The sequence below is a fragment of the Neomonachus schauinslandi genome, chromosome 5 (assembly GCF_002201575.2).
Source record: "Neomonachus schauinslandi chromosome 5, ASM220157v2, whole genome shotgun sequence".
Taxonomy (NCBI): Eukaryota; Metazoa; Chordata; class Mammalia; order Carnivora; family Phocidae; genus Neomonachus; species Neomonachus schauinslandi.
In genome coordinates, this window is record NC_058407.1 from 111,909,437 (window position 1) to 111,923,439 (window position 14,003).

Consider the following 14,003-nt stretch of genomic DNA (forward strand, 5'->3'; position numbering starts at 1 on the left):
ACTTGTTTGGGGACTTTTCCTTAAGTGACAGGTAGACCCAGCAGTGTGACTCACCTTTGTCTGGGCTGAAGTGGGGAAGGTGCAATAGGAGTGAGGGGGAGGAATGTTGATGAGGAATGCCTGCGCAGATTTCAAAGGATTGTGGGGGTGGAACCTTGTTTCTGTCACTGTGTCATGGGTGGGAGTAGAATTGTGATTTTTTTTTCTTCTAATTTTTTTAAACATTAGCATTAAAATTAAAAAAAAAGCTTCTCTAAAAACAATTTCAGGGTTTTAGGTTTTAGGAAGGCACCTGCTTGGTACTCATGCGGTAATACTTTGCAGACAAGCCAGACAATTTATTACAAATTTGCACCTTGAATTGTTACTACCTTTTCTTTGACTTGCTTAATAACCTTTGTTTTCATTCACTATTTGTTCACAAGTGAAATGGTGAAGGTCACCGGGTTTGGGCAGTAATGGCACCGTGAGAACTCTTGGAGCAGTGTTCTCCGCCTTTAGGTGCACTCCAGTTCTCACCAGTACAGGTTTTCCCTGCTATCTGAAAACACAGCGTTCCTATGAAATCTTTTCTAAACCGAAGCGCTGCAAAGCAAAAAAAAAAACACTTACTATTAATGTATATGGGAAATTTTTTTAGTGTTACCCCCCAAAAACCTCTTAGGCTTTCTGATACCTTAGAATACATTTTGCTAATGTCAAATAAGTCAAGATACAGCACAGATGCTCAGACAGAGGTCAGAGCTGCTGGGGGCTTGATGCTGAGATGCTGAGTGGAGTTCCCAGGGAAGGAGCTTGGTTCTGCCACTCTGGCTGTTCCCGGGTGTGTGCTGTCTCTATACCAGCTGATGCAAAACAAACACCTCTGTGGGTTTCTTTCAGTTAGTGCAAAGAGATAGTAAGGTCTGTCGTAAAAGCAAAGTAGTGTAACATGAGCTTGTGAAAAACGGGGGATACCTGTATTTCCATTTAGGTCTTTTAATTGAGACTCTCACAGACTGTCAATTTTTTAATCCTTCTACTGGGAGGTAGGTAGTACATATCATGCCTATTTTACAAGTACATAAAGTGAAAAAGCCTTAGAGATGAGGAGAATTCTGCCCAGGTCACCTGACTCCTACTTTATTTTGTACCCATTAGTGGATTTAATCCAGGATCTACTAAGGTTCCCACCATCAAGTAAGCTTCTGTATACCAATTTGATCATGTGGTACAAGAATCACAGATGGAGATGTTTTTTTTCCAAGTAAAGAAATAGTGTCTCTTAGGTTTTTGTTTTTTTTTCCCCTCCTCGAGGTTGTTGAGATAGTTTGAATCACACCAGAAAGGTAATTTTTCACACAGGCAAAACAAAACAAATTCCTAGTGGTGCTATGTGAAAATCTCTATTTTAAATTTTGGGGAGATTTTCCAAATTAGAGAACCCTATCTTATCTATGTTTGCATCTGTAGCTTAGCAGTGGACTTCAGTACTGTTTTCTGAGTTGAAATGATTAATATGCATAAGGCAAATAAAAATGAAACATGATGCATTCTGGTCATGACTTGGGGCTTGGGAAAGGTTAATTATAAATTTAGTAGAAAAGTTGAAAATGTAAAAATCATTTATTTCTCAGAATAGTGCAAACAAAGGAGTTTGGGGGTTAATGAAGAGCAGGCTTAGATGGCTAGTTGGCAGGAACCTCTCAAATGGTGTCAAGGCTTGGCGAATTCTGGAGAATTGCTAGGTTATGTTAAACCAATTAGTCATCAGGAATATGGAAATGTCTTATGAATTACTGAATGGAACTGTTCTAATCATGAAGTTGTCCCTTTTCATGCGTCTGTATGCCATTTTGACATAACTTATTCTTGTAAGATATAAGGCATAGCTTATATAAGCCCTATCTCTGATTCGATTTTTTTGCATTAATGTCTTAATTTTTACTCTCTCAAAATTTCTAGCGCCCAAGGATTTCCATTAAGAAACCTTTATCAATTTGTTAGTTTGTACAGGAAATGAGTCCTCTCTTAAGAACACAGCCCTCTTGCAGTGTGGGAAACTGGAAAGAGATTTAGGCTGTTTGTATAGTATTGTATTCTTACCTAGAGTTTCTGTCCTTTAAAAAAGAATGTTAATTACGATGTTACACAACTTCCACTAGGTGGTGCACTGGGTGCTACTCAATGCAGAGTTCAATCAGATGTTTTTTCCTTATTACAAGCATTTCACTGACAAAGATACAAATGTACTGTAACTGTTTCTGTTGTAATTATAGTTCAGACAGAATTGCAATGAATGATTTGTCAGTTTCATTAAGTGAGATTATTTGGAAGGAAACGACAGCTTAATTTAAAGTGAAGGACACTTAGCAATTTTAGGAATAACTTCTAAAAAGCTCTCTGATTCTCCCTGTGATCAGGAACCCACACCAGAGGGTGGATTTTTGGTCCTTGTTATGTACACTTGAACTTTTTTTTTAATGGCTGTGTTTTGTTTAAATCTTATGTGAACTCTTAGCGATTTGACTAGTTTCATGTTTTGCTTTCGTTGATTACGGATTCCTTAAAACAAGTGGTAGAATAAAGTAGGTACATATAACAAGATTACTCAAATCTTGAATACGAGTGAATACATAAGTTATAAAAAAAATTTTTTTTTTCCAGGCGTGTAACAGTTTTTCTTTCTTGAATGCTCACATAATCTATTTAGGGGAACATTATTATTTTCAGCTTACTTATAAAGGAGAGGGGATCATCCTCCCTCTGACTGTAGGAACTTACAGCCTTGTTTGTTACTGATTAATTGCTGTTATTGTTACAGAAAGGGGATGAGAAGATAGCTGTTGCTTTCATAAGAAGTACCCGTTGTAGGTATAGAAATGGCAGTGTTAGTGGAGAATAAGGACTAGTTGGGACGATTGCATTTTTGGAGATGTTTTACAGAAAGCTTTGGGCTTTTAAAAGGCAGGATAAGAATTTGAATGGGAAGGTCTGAAGGTGGTTGGTGTGTGTGTGTGTTTCAGTTCCAGTGAACTCTGTGTAGGGAGGAGGGCTTTGGTAATCTGTTTCTTGGAACTACCTGTGGTTCTAGGGCGGGGAAATTAATGGTGTTTTGGGAGAGGGAAAATAAATAGGTGCCATTCCTTCCAGGAGGGTAGCTGCTGCCAGTGCCGCCAGTCTTGGGTGAGCTGGGGTGTGGAAAGGTGGATGGTTGTAAGTAGTTAGGCAGATTAAAAACTGCCTGAGTGTGGGCTTCTTAGAGCTCTTTGCACCTTTGATGACTTGAATCAAGTCAATATGCATTTTAAGTCCGGTTTCTAGCTATCCCACCATACAGACTTGGGCAAGTTAACTCTTCAGTCTTCAAATTTATGTTTTTAATTTTTAAAATAAGTAGAATCCTGAACTTTATGAAATTAATTTGAGTATGCAGATGAATAGCTTAAAGGAGTTATTTGGCATAGAGTAGGTTCTCAAATTATGGTAGGTGCTTGAATCTCTACATACTTCTGATACTCTGTCTTCTACTACCTTAAAAAAAGGTGTTAATAGAAATAGACAAATTTAAGTACACGTGGAGTTGTATTCCTCAAACTGAGGACTTGAGTTGGGGTAGGAAAGAAGGCTCCTGGTCTAGATATTGCTTTGAATAGAGAAAAGTCAGGTAGGATGCTGTAAAGGGGTCTAGGTAAGGGGTTGGGGTGATGTGAGCAGTTTTTGCACTCCTGTGTATATGCACTAGCGTATCTGATTAGCTTGTTAAAAACGTGTTTGGAAGATGGTGCCTCTATGTGTTTATTTAAAGCAATTTGAGGGGCGCCTGGGTGGCTCACTCGTTAAGCGTCTGCCTTCAGCTCAGGTCATGATCCCAGAGTGTTGGGATCGAGTCCCGCATCGGGCTCCCTGCTAGTGTGGAGCCTGCTTCTCCCTCTGCCTCTGCTGCCCCCCTGCTTGTTCTCTCTTTCTCTCTCGCAAAAGTAAATAAAATCTTAAAAAAAAAAAGCAATTTGAGTCTTGAGAAACAAATATTCTGAAGGTTATAACCTTTTCTTTTGGCAATTGGAAGTTTGTTGATGGGGTGTTGTAAAAATCTAGAGTTGAGCCAGAGGTAAAAAGGCTTATGGAGCTATGGACCAAGATTTGTCAAGCTTCTGCTGCTGATATTCAAAACGTTTTTGTTTTCTTCCTAATATGGCTTCTGATTCAACTTCTGAGGATTCTGTTTGGACCTCTGTGCTCTTTTTCATGTTTGGAATTTAAAAGCCAGTTCCTAGTAAGGCCCCTCAGAGTAGACTTTTTTTTTAGATGGTTGAATCAGGGTACAGATTGGACATTTTGTCAGGTTGGGGGAGGAGTTGCTGGGTCTTGAAAAATGAATGAACATAATTTTGATTTATTTAGAGTCATTTTAAATAGGATTGAAAGTTTACGTTGTGAAATTTCCAAGACGGTGATCATTTCCCCTTTAATGTACATACACTGAGTGTGAAAACCAGTGGTTCTAGAACCTTCCGTGCCCCTAGCTGACCAGGAGGGCTTGTTAAAACATAGGTAGCTGGCTCCACTCATAGAGTTTCTGATTCAGTGGGTCTGGGGTGGGCCCTGAGAACGTGCCTTTCTATTAAGTCACAGCAGTGATGCTGCTGGCCCAGGGACCATACTCTGAAAACCAGGGAGAAGATACCAGGGGGAATGTAAGCACAGTGGTTAAGAGAACAGGCTTTGAAGTTTGAAAGATCTAGATTTGAATCCCTGCTCTGTCACCGACTTCAGGCACATTTCTTACCTCTGTTCTCTAAATTCGAAATACAGTATCATGTTGTGGCAAGTATTTAAATGAACTCAAGTGTGTAAAAGCTCATAGAACAGCACCTGCTAGGTGGCGAACATGCAATAAATGTTGGCTTTTAATCCTAAAAAAATCAATTAGGGTATGAAATAAATAGAATCCTGAATCTTAAAGTTGAGGTGTGCTCCTTAAGGACAGAAACTTTTAATTTTTAAAAAAGTTTTAAGATTTTATTTGAGAGAGTAAGAGAGTGAGAGCACAAGCAGGGGGAGCAGCAGAGGGAGAGGGAGAAGCAGGCTCCCTGCTGAGCTGGGACCCCCCCCCCCCCGACTTGGGGCTCGATCCCAGGACCCTGGAATCATGATCTGAGCCGAAGGCAGACGCTTAACAGACTGAGCCAGCCAGGCGCCCCCAGAAACTTTTATATTTATCCTCATTTCCTAGCACAGTGCTGTGGAAAAGGCATTAAAGTACTCAATTTGTATTTAACAAATGAAGGAAAAGTTTGTGGATCTAATGATTTTCCAGAAACATTTTTAAGAGACCTGAAATGTTCACATTGGTGGTGTCTTCTTTTATTTTTTTCCTCCTGAAAAGCTTTCTTTGGTCAAAAGATGTTGGTTTTAGGATAATCATTGTAGTCCACACTTTATAGAACAGGAATTTTAAAGGTTGTTCCTGGGAGTTCAGTTTCAGGAAGTGCCTGGGAGTCATCTTTAGAAAATAGACTCACCTGTTGTTTGGTGACTTTGTTCGAAGACCCTGAATGCAGTTCTCGGAGATTCTTCCCCCCATGGCCACCATGCCTGGTTAATTTTCTTTCTGCACGTCTCCGAGAGCCCACCTCTTGTCTGGCGCCCCATTCCTGTTACTTCCTGTCACCATCGTCACCCTCTTAATGTTACTTGTTCACTTTTTATTGTTTCCTTCACTAGAATGCATACTCTGTGAGGGCAAGGCCCAAGCACAACACCTGGTGGGCAGGGATTTCGCACATGCTGGTTGCATGAAGGACCATGTGTGGCAGGGACTCCCTCCCCATGTCGGGTGCATAGGCTTGAGTTCATGCTCCCTTTTGGCCCGCCCTTATGATGCGGTGGTCCATGTAAGCCTCAGTTTATTTCACCGATCTTCCTCCTCCATCTCCCATTCCATTTTTGGTTCTCCGCCACCCCCCATTGGACCCTCTCTCGGGCTTGTACATAACTTCATTAAGTCTGCCAGATTATTATCTGGAATGGCTGTGATGGTTTACACTGTTGCCAGCTGTCGGTCCCGACATTCTTGCCAGCACTTGATATTTTCTGACCTTATAATTTTTTCCAATCTGATGCAACAGATGGAGCGAACTGGGCACAGCGTGATATATTACTGTTCTCATTTGCAATTCTCTGATTACTAATGCAGGCGAGTATCCTGTCATATGCTTATCAGCTGTGTGGGGTCCCCTTTTGTGAATTGCCATTTATTTATTCTTTGCCTCTTGTTCTGTTAGATTTTTGTATCCCCCTTCCTGCTTTTCTGCCCTAATTAACAGGAATTTTTTGTATATTCTGGGTGATAATCTGTTGGATTTTATATGGTGCAAATATCTTCTTAGGTTTTTTGTTTTGTTTTTTTTACCCGTTTATCGGGTTTCTTCTTTGAAATCTTTTATTGTACAGAATCTCTAATTTTGTTATAGTTAGATTCATTTTTTTACCGTCTAGGTTTTGTTTAGGACATACTTCTCCATTCTTAGTTAACAAAGGTATGTTTTTACAACCTGTCTCTTTCTGTTCTAGTTCCACACTGGTTTTGTTTTTGTTTTCATTTTTATTGCTACAACCTGTTTATAGTGATTGGTATGTAGAAGTATGAGACCCACCTGTATTCTTTTCAGATGTTTAAGCTGGTGGTTTTCATCCCTGGCTTTACATTAGAATTAACGAGGTAGCTTTTAGAAACCTGTGCCCCAGTTTACCCTGTATCAACTGAATCATAATCTAGAGGGAGTGGAGACCCAGCAATTGTATTTTTTTAAAACCTCTGGTGGGCGCCTGGGTGGCTCAGTTGGTTAAGCGACTGCCTTCGGCTCAGGTCATGATCCTGGAATCCTGGGATCGAGTCCCACATCGGGCTCCCGGCTCAGCGGGGAGCCTGCTTCTCCCTCTGACCCTATCCCCTCTCATGCTGTTTCTCTCTCTCTCTCTCTCTCTCTCAAATAAATAAATTAAAAAAAAAAAACCTCCTCTGGTGATATATAACCATGGTTAAACCATATGTTAAAAAACAAAATTCAACTGAATCAATTTTAAAGATCTTACTGACTTTATTTGACAATTCATGAATTGGGCAGTCATCCATCCAGCAAATAGAAAGGAGGTCTGAGAAGGAACTATATAAAATGAAAGACTTTTGCATGTAGAAGGGAGTAGGATCAGGAAGCTATAGGAGCAAAAAGTGGACTGGTTGTGTCGCTTTCCTTTAGATGACAGGAGTCTGCAAGGCAGGTTACCTCATTCGTGTAGATCAGGTAAGTTCCTAATGAACTAGTTTATGATTCCATTTCTGGGAGAGCTGAAACTAATTGTCTCTGATGATGTGGGGCTTAGCATAAGTGACTCTATGTTGGGCTTGTTGTCTTTTTTTTTTTTTTTTAAGATTTTATTTGACAGAGAGTGCATGAGCACGTGCACAAGCAGGGGGAGTGGGAGAAGCAGGCTCCCCGCTGAGCAGGAGCTCCATCCCAGGACCCTGGGATCATGACCTGAGCTGAAGGCAGATGCTTAACCAACTGAGCCACCCAGGCACCCCTCTTTTCTTATTTTTAACACCTGTATCAAAGATAGTTGTTTTTTCGATAGAGTTTAAAATTTTTTTCTCCATTATTGTCTTATGTCTTCTTTGTTAGATTAATTCCTAGGTACTCGGTTTTTGTTTCTGTTGTGAGTGACATTTTTTTTTTCCTTTCCCCCTTTTTTTCCTCTATTGGTATGTATGTCTATATTGATATAAAACTATCAGCTTATCTGTCTATACTTAATATATTTTGGGGGCAATCTCGCTAAATTTTTATGTAGTTTAGTGGCTAGTTTTTCTTTTCCATGTTCTCTGAAGTTTATTCTTTAAATAATGGCCAATTGTCTTTTTCCTTCCAATTCTTATTACCTTATCTTTTATATTTCCTTGCTTTACTGCATTTGTCTAGAATTGTAGTGATACATTGAGAGTAACAGAGATGGTGGTCCCTAGATCTTGTAGGAAATTCATCTTTAGTTTCACCTTTAATTGGAAGATTTATTTTTATTTTTCATTTTACTTTTTTGGGGGAGGGTTATATGCTCTATTTTTTATTTTAAAGTTTTTTATTTAAAACTTTATTATTATTTTTTTAATCTTTATACCCAACATTGGGCTTGAACTCATGACCCTGAGATCAAGAGTTGCATGCTCTTCTGACTGAGCCAGCCAGGTGTCCCTGCTCTATTTTGTTTTTTTTTAATTGTTTGACTTCATTTGTTTTAAAAACTTGAGAAATAAGCACAGTATTCTCTTTCTGATTTTGGTAAGGTAACTGTCATGGATGGTATGTAGAGCTCTAAACTCTGAATAATTATAGTTGTGTATAGTGACGTTTTTATTTTTATTTGATATGTGTATATATATGTATATTTTATATTGAGGTTTTTAAATTACATATTTGGATTATTTTTATCAGGCTTTTCCAAAGTAAGTTATGTGTAGCGACTCTACTTAGTTGAAAGCCATCATGTGTTTAGAAAAACAAAGCGGAAATGGTTATGTATCTTAAACTGTGAACTTTTCTTTTTTAAGGTTTTTATTTATTTGAGGGGGAGGGAGAGAGAGCACGCACGCGTGCACATGTGCACATGAGTGGGAGGAGAGGGAGAGGGAGAAGCAGACTCCCCTGCTGAGTGCAAAGCCCAGACTCAGGGCTCGATCCCAGGACCCTGAGATCATGACCTGAGCCGAAGTCAGACACTTAACCAACTGAGCCGCCCAGGTGCCCCAAACTGTGAATTTTTAAAAAAAATGAATAGATACCTAGAAAAGTGCATATGCTAGGATATGCAAATGTCCTACATGTGCAGCTCACTGAGTTATCCCAAACCAAACACACTTGTTTAAGCAGCATTCAGGTTGAAGAGAGGAAACATTAGTAGGACCCCAGAAGTCACCCTGCTGCTCTTTTCTATGACCTTGACTTGTAACAGTATGGTGATTTGTGGTCATGGTCTGTCAGTTGGCTCCTGCTGGACTCCTGACTTGGGGTGTTTTGTTCAACAGGGAAATCAGGATAAGGTTGTGTCTGAAAGTTCATTTGAACATTGGAGCCTTGACCTAGGCTCTAATCTTTGGAGCTGCAATTTTCAAACATGTGATTTCAGTACTTCACTCTGAAAAATTAAGGATTTTTCTTTATGTGGGTGATATCTAACAATATTTGCTGTGTTAGAAATTCAAACAAGAAATTTTAGTATTAACTTGTTAAAAAGTAAGAATCCCATTATATGTAAACATAAAAACACTTTATGAAAGATAACTATCAAAATAAGTGAGAAGAGTGGCATTACTTTATGTCTTTGTAACTTTTTTTAAATTGAAATATAGTTGACTTACAATGTTAGTTTCAGGTGTACAACATTGTCATTTGACAGTTCTATACATTATGTAATACCAATGTAAGTGTAGTAACCATCTGTCACCATACAAAGTTATTACATTGTTACTGACTGTATTCCCTATGCTGTACTTTTCATCCCTTATTTATTTTGTGACTGGAACTTTGTACCTCTTCATCCCCTTCACCTGTTTCACCCATCACTTCCCTCCCCCGCCCCCTGCAACTACCAGTTTGTTCTCTGTATTTTAAGTCTGTTTTGTTCATTTGTTTTGCTTTTTAGATTTTCACATGTAAGTGAAATCATTCAGTATTTGTCTTTCTCTGCCCTATTTCACTTAGCACAATCTAGGTCCGTCCGTGTTGTGAATGACAAGATTTCTTTCTTTCTTTCTTTTTTTTTTACTTTGGAGTAATATTCCGTTCTATATATATATGCCACATCTTCTTCTTTTTTAAGATTTTATTTATTTATTTGACAGAGACACAGCGAGAGAGGGAACACAAGCAGGGGGAGTGGGAGAAACAGGCTTCCCGCTGAGCAGGGAGCCCGATGTGGGGCTCGATCCCAGGACCCTGGGACCGTGACCTGAGCTGCAGGCAGACGCTTAATGACAGCCACCCAGGCGCCCCTGCCACATCTTCTTTATCCTCTCATCTTTTGATGGACACTTGGGTTGCTTCTTGGCTACTGTAAATAATGCTGCAGTCAAAATAGGGGTGCATATGTCTTTTTGAATTAGTGTTTTCATTTCCTTTGGGTAAATACCCAGAAGTGGAATTACTGGATCGTATGGTAGTTCTATTTTTAATTTTTTGAGGAACCTCCATACTGTTTTCCACAGTGGCTGCACCAATTTACATTCCCATCAACAGTGCACAAGGGTTTTTCTTTTCTCAACATCTTCACCAACACTAGTTCTTATCTTTTTGATACTAGCCATTCTGACTGGTATGAGGTGGTGTCTCATTGTGGTTTTGATTAGCATTTCCCTAATTAATGGTGTTGAGCATCTTTTCATGTGTCTATTGGCCATCTGTATGTCTTCTTTGGAAAAATGTCTAATCAGGTCCTCTGCCCATTTTTAAATCAGATTAATACATTTTTTGGTGTTGTGTGAGTTCTTTATATATTTTGGATATGAACTCATCAGATATATCCTTTGCATATATCTTCTCCCATTCAGTAATAAGTTCTCTTTACGTTTCATTGATGGTTTCCTTCACTGTGTGAAAGCTTTTTATTTTGTTGTAGTCCCAATAGTTTATTATTGCTTTTGTTTCCCTTGCCTGAGGACACACATCTAGAAAAGTGTTGCTAAAGCTAATGTTTAAGAGATTACTGCTTATGTTTTCTTCTAGGAGTTTTATGATTTCAGGTCTTACATTTAGGTGTTTATTCTATTTTGAGTTAATTTTTTTTTTTTTAAAGATTTTATTTATTTGAGACCGAGAGAATGAGAGACAGAGAGCATGAGAGGGAGGAGGGTCAGAGGGAGAAGCAGACTCCCTGCCGAGCAGGGAGCCCGATGCGGGACTCGATCTCGGGACTCCAGGATCATGACCTGAGCCGAAGGCAGTCGCTTAACCAACTGAGCCACCCAGGCGCCCCTATTTTGAGTTAAGTTTTGTGTGTGATGTAAGAAAGTGGTCCAATTTTATTCTTTCACATATAGCTGTTCAGTTTTCCCAGCACCGTTTATTGAAGAGACTGTCTTTTTTTTTTTCTTTTTTTAAAGATTTATTTATTTGAGAGAGCGAGACATAGCGAGAGAGGGAACACAAGCAGGGGGAGTGGGAGAGGGAGAAGCAGGCTTCCCGCCAAGCAGGGAGCCCGATGCAGGGCTCGATCCTGGGACCCTGGGATCATGACCTGAGCTGAAGGCAGACGCGTAACGACTGAGCCACCCAGGGGCCCCTTGAAGAGACTGTCTTTTCCCCATTGTATATTCTCGCCTCTTTTGTTGTAGATTAATTGACCATATAAGCATGAGTTTATTTTTGGGCTCTTAATTCTGTTCTGTTGATCTGTGTGTCTGTTTCTGTGTCAGTACCATACTGTTTTGATTACTGTAGTTTTGTAGTATAGTTTAGATCTGGGATTGTGATACCTCCAGCTTTGTTCTCCTTTCTCAAGATTGCCTTGGCTGTTTGCAGTCTTTCATGGTTCCATACAAATTTTAGGAATATTTGTCTTCTGTGAAAAATAGGAATTGTGATAGGGATTGTATTGAATTTGTAGATTGCTTTGGGTAGTACAGGCATTTTAACAAGTCTTCCAATTCATGAGCATGAAATATCTTTCCATTTGTGTCATGTTCAGTTTCTTTCATCAGTGTGTTGTCACTTTCTGAGTACAGATCTTTTACCTCCTTGGTTACATTTATTCCTAAATATTTTATTCTTTTTGATTGTAGCTCTTCATGTCTGCTTAGAAGACAGCTGGATTTTTCTGTTTCTGTATTCAGTCTGTTGTGATTTGTTGTTTGATTGGAATATATGAAGGAAATTTAGTCTTGTACAGACCTGTAGTTGGAAGAGAGGAGTGTTTTAATGATCTTGTTAGGTAATCGTGGATATTCTCTTTGATACCACATCAAAACTCTGTGACAGTTTCTTACAAATTTAGTTGCAGACTGGAATCTTAACCCATGTCAAACTTTTCTCATTCTGTTACATTTAATTGTACTGGTTTATCTTGTACGTTGAATCTTCATACATGATTTGGAAAATACTGGTTCATGGAATTCTATAAATCTCCCAAATGTTGGCACCTTTCATGATATCATTGGAAAAGGTCACATTTGTTAAAATCACCCATGATCCCATCAGAAAGATTGTTATTGCAAAAGCTGTCGTGTTCCTGGTGGCAGATGTAATTTTTTGAAAAACCTAATTTTTGCTGGAAAGTTTGAATTTTTTCATGGTCAACACATAGGTTGGGTGTCTTCCTGGAAGCAATAGGTTCACTTTATTTATTCTTAAAAAAAAAAAAAAGTCTGCCAAATAAATACCCAACCTTCAATACTCCATTTGCTTTTCAGTTGTTATTTCCTATAAGAATGATACTCCATGGGGAAAAAAGCTGCTCGCTCAGCTCGCGAATTGGACAGATGGCACTCCTCGTTTACTTTGAGACAACCATTGGCCTTCACTGTATGGCATACATCCTTATGTATACTTCCTATTTTGTCACAGAATGTTAAGAAGACATGTAGCCAAGAACTGAGATTTCAGTACAGTTGTTCATTTTCACTGTTTCATCAAGGACACTCTTATGTGAAGCTGGCATTTCTTTTCATTGAGTTTATCGTGGGGAGAGCTGCCCGGTTGGTGCCATCGACTTTTTTCCTGCCAAGGTGCCAGCAGTTTCATACCCTTGCTGTTGCATCCTCAGCACAAATGTCAGTGCGGTGAACATCGCAAGTAACCTCTCCGCATTATTGCAAATCCGTTTTGACCTCATGGATGGGCTGGAAGGTTCTTGAGGACCCCAGGGTTTAAGGATCCCTCAAGAACAGCTGGTTCTTTGTATCTCTCACCAGTGCAGTTGAGGGCCAGGTTCTGAATACTGATCTGTCTCCCCTGAGGTTGCTGAACCAGATCCAACTTTGCCTTTGCTTACTTACTCCGAAAGCTATCGTCTTATAAGCAGGGACCTGCTACTTCTTGGCTCAGCTGTGCTGTATTTTTCCAAGTGAGGGAAAGTTTGGTAACAGTAGGAAAGAAAATATTTCTGAGATCAGCAGCTTCAGACCTGTGTGAAACTGTTAATTTTGCTGTCTTATCACAATAAATACGTCTATAAACATGCTAACACTTGGTTTACTTTCCTCATCTTTTAAGATGATGATAATCACAAAGAGAAGTTGAAGACATGTCCTGGACATTTATCAAGAACTATTTGTTGGGTAATGTCATAATTAGGAAGAATGATAACAAGTGGTAACCTGTTGTAATGCTTTTGATTTAATTTTAACCTGTTAATGGTTTAGCATGTTCTTCTCTTCTTTTATTTCCTGTAAATAGTAATCAGATCTTGGTTTGATTCGGTTTCTGTTTTTTGCAAAATTGCTTCATGGGTGGTACAGTGTACTTCTAGCTGGAGTCTGGCAGTGTTGATTGTGTCTTTTTTGTGGTGTTCCTGGTCATTGAGAATCATTACCTAAATCCATTGTTTTATTAGTGGTTTGTGAAATGGTGATATTTTATTTCTGTTTTTCTTCTTTATGTATTAGGATATTTTTATAAAGAGGAAATTTACCTCATCAGTTATTTGAGATACAGTTGTATAGAAAAGGCAGGTTAATTTTTTTTTTTTTTTAAGATTTTATTTATTTGACAGAGAGCGAGCGAGCACAGGGAAGGAGGGAGGGAGGAACGGAGGGAGGGATGGAGGGACGAGGGAGCAGCAGAGGCAGAGGGAGAAGCAGGCGCCCCGTGGAGCAGGGAGCCCGACGCGGGGCTGGATCCCAGGACCCTGGGATCATGACCCGAGCTGAAGGTAGCCGCTTAACGACGGAGCCACCCAGGTGCCCTGCCTTTTTTTTTTTTTAAATTAATTTTCTACATTGTGAGTTGGTCCATTAGATTATAGAATAAGTCTGT

At 39.4% G+C, this 14,003-nt stretch overlaps 1 protein-coding gene across 2 annotated transcripts in view; it reads left to right on the plus strand.

Annotated features, from left to right (window-relative positions):
* Positions 1-14,003, plus strand: part of MPP7 (MAGUK p55 scaffold protein 7) — a 327,469-nt gene that overhangs the window by 26,298 nt on the left and 287,168 nt on the right. The gene's annotated exons all lie outside the window — the stretch shown is intronic.